Here is a 3,618-nt window from a genome sequence, read left to right on the forward strand (position 1 = left end):
AACCAAAATTGAGAACAAACTTTCTATAGAAGCCAACAAGGCCCATGAACAATCTTAACTGACGAATAGTTTGTGGAACTGGGTATTTCTCCACAGCTGCTATTTTAGCAGGATCAGTGTGTATCCCGTCAGCAGAGACTACATGACCCAGAAATACTAACTTCGTTTGGAATAAGGAACATTTGGCAGGTGAAATTTTCAAATTTGCTTCCCGTATGCGTTGGAACACAAGTTGAAGACGATGTATGTGTTCCTCGAAAGAACGACCAAAGACTATAATATCATCAAGATAAACCAGGACAATTTCATATGTCAACCCTGATAAAACAATTTCCATTAGTCTTTGAAATGCTCCAGGGGCATTGCAAAGACCCATTGGCATCCGTTTCCACTGATACAGTCCAAACGGCGTAATGAAAGAAGTAAGGTGTCGATCTTCTTCATCAATCTCCATTTGATGAAATCCACTGCAAAGGTCGAGGCTAGAGAAGAAAATGCTTCCCTCGAGATTATTTAGAATATCTGATATGCGCGGAAGAGGCCACGATGTTTTGACTGTTTGGGCATTTAGTTTCCGATAGTCAATAACAAGACGATATGACCCGTCACGTTTCGGAACTAACACGGTTGGAGCTGCCCACTCGGAATGAGTAGGAGATATGAGATCTTTTTCTTGGAGTTTGGTTATCTTATCCTTGAGATCTTTTCTTTTAGAAGGATTCATTGATCTGTATGGCACTCGGCTAGGCTGGGCGTCATCTTTCAACTGAATACGCAGTTTATGCAAATTACATGAGCCTAGATCCCATTTGTCGGTAGCAAACACGTCTGCAAACTGCTTGAGTAGACTAAAAGCGTCCTTTTGTTGTTTTTTAGTGAGAGTGCTGAACTTTGATTTAAACAACTGCATCAAAGTTTCAGCTGAATTGATGTCAACAGCATTGAAACCAACAGTTTGAAGGACAGTCTCGTTGTAGGGTAAGATTTGCGCAATAGTTTGCGAAGGATATAAAGTTACGGAATTACAAGTAGGGTTAAGTACTTTTAGCCAAAATTCATTTTGAGAAACTGTTACAAGAGACGAGGCCACTAAAAGGGAGTTTAAACTGGTGAAACCTACGTGGGGCTCAACCAAACCCACAGTCGCGTCAGACGAAGTACGCGAACTGCTTGAAGAAAACTTATGCGCATGATGGGACTTTAGATTACATTTTACGAGTGCTTCACTTCGAGGTGGAATAAAGAAACGCGAAGTTACAGAACAAAGCGAAGTCTCAGTTGTCGGAGAATTATCCTCAAACCACTGAGACAACGGACTGATACATTCCAGTACTGCGTCACCTACATCTAATAAACCCCGAGAGAAGTCTACTGCACATTTTTGTTTGTGTAGGAGATCAAAACCGACCACACAAGGAACACTGAGGTGGGCACAAATGTAAAATTTGAAAGAAAACATGGGACCATTTTTAAACCAACGACATGGAAGCAAGCACATACCCTTAAATTGAAGCATAGAGCCATTTATGGCGGATGCTTGGATGTCAGATGCTTCCAATGTAAGCGAAGGGCTAAAGTTGCTGAACTTGCCAAAAACATCGGCACGAATTACACTAATTGAAGCACCTGAATCAATCAGGGCAGGCAGTATATTATCGGCGATTATTATTTTGGAAAGAAGCGACTGTATGCCAAAAATACGCTTGTTTTGTGCCATGGGTTATTAAAAATGGAGAACAAACTCTTTCAAGGTGGACTATGGCGATAGAAGAAGCTATCGGTTAGAGTATGGTTTTGACTCTGGGCAATTACGTCGCTGATGTTGAGAAGAACCACAGTTCCAACAATTTTTGCAATTATTTTTAGTATGACCTTTACGATTACAACCATAACAAATAGTTGGTCCGGTGAACCTGACTTTTCTTTCATTACTGATTGAACGACTGTGTGAATTGTCAAGAAACGTTTTTCGCGGAGAGGAAGATTGACGACGTTCTCCGTGTTGCGATGGGCTACGAGAGAAAGTAGGTGACTTGCGTTTGTTAAACGGAGACAATCTGTAAGGAGAGTTGCTCCTGCGACCCGATTTTTTGTTCATCGGACGAGAACGTGGTTGGTAACTAACTTGTCCGGCCATGAGTTTATCAACTTTACGCGAAAGTGCTTCAATGGAACTCACAGAAGTAGATGAAGGCGCAGTCTCATTTGCATTTGCTTCAAGACGGTAAATTGCGTCGAAGTGGAGTGCTGATTCTAAGGCCGCGTTAATGTCAGCCGGCTTGTTCTTTCTTAACTCTACCCTTACATGAATATTGTGAAGGCCATCAATGAAAGATTGAAGCACAATATGGTCTCTGATTGCCTGCGTGTCTTGGGGATAAGCCTTATTAGCTAGAAGTTTGAGCTCAGCTAAAAAATCACTTACTTTTTCGGACTCGCCTTGAATACGTTTTGCAAGGGATGACCGAAAAAATTCAGGAGGTTCCTGATATTGGCGCAAAAATTGCTTTTTAAGCTCTGAATAATCATTTTTTGTTGCGTCATCTAATGACTGATAAAATTCGATAGCACTGCCTCGTAAGCGCAAGGGAAAAATAGTATGACGCTTATCAATGTAAACCTGTTGACCAGCGCTGTCGTGTTGCGGAGTTCCATCACTATTGAATGCTTTTTTTAGCCAATTTTGTAACGAACTCAAGAGTTCGAATTGTGTTATATAGGCCTGAATATCACTTGTTCCGTTAAAAGGCTCCGGTAGAAGAAGTTTAGCTTCCAGAGCTGCGTCAGCCATTTGTTATTAATTACATGGAAATAAAAAATGCTGCACAAAGTTCCAACCTTGCGATTGGACCGGCAAGTCAGATATCGGTTGTTCAAAATTGTGGGGACCAGAAAAAGCTGGCCTCTAAGAGATAACAGAAAAGAACGCAGAGACTTTTTTTAACTTAGGATTTCAGGTCTCTCGTCTTAAGTTATGTATCGTTGAGGTTGCCGTAGCAGCCGCCGAAACCTCCCTTGCTAAGCCCCTTAGTCTTACTACGTGGGACCTACAAACACTGGGAATGTAGAAGCTGCGGAAGCAAGGAGCGTCTATTTTCCGATAAATCGGATAACGCTTGAGAAGCCTCTGAAATCAGTACCTATTTGTCAAAGCGTTCTAAAGTTAAAGGCAATTATTGCTCATCTAAGAAAAAGAACAACCGTTATCTGTCAAGCAGATCACAAAAACGACCGAATATTTGAGTTATTTTTCTCTTTTTTTTTTTTTGAAAAGAAGGTAAAGAAAAAGCAGATGTTCCTGAAAATTGCAGGATAGCTTATTTTGGAAAAAAAATCCCGAACCTGTCAACAATATAACAACCCGGTAGGTATTAAAAAAAACGAACGTTTGAATTGCGGATTTTTGTTCCCGTTCGTGTAAACATGTAAATTTGATCCCGTTGCTGTCTGAAATAATTTTAAGCGCTAGGAAAAATTTCCGTTTCAAATTGGATTTGTTTCGACGCGGTAAAAAATGTTTGAAATTTTAATGAGATAAATTTTCACTGCATACTTTAACCAACTGTTCAGTTTATGAAAAATAACGTAGTGAAATTTTTTTTGTCATGTTTTAGACGG

The sequence above is a fragment of the Convolutriloba macropyga genome, chromosome 6 (genome assembly GCF_964194025.1).
Source record: "Convolutriloba macropyga chromosome 6, txConMacr16.3, whole genome shotgun sequence".
NCBI classification, from domain to species: Eukaryota; Metazoa; Xenacoelomorpha; order Acoela; family Convolutidae; genus Convolutriloba; species Convolutriloba macropyga.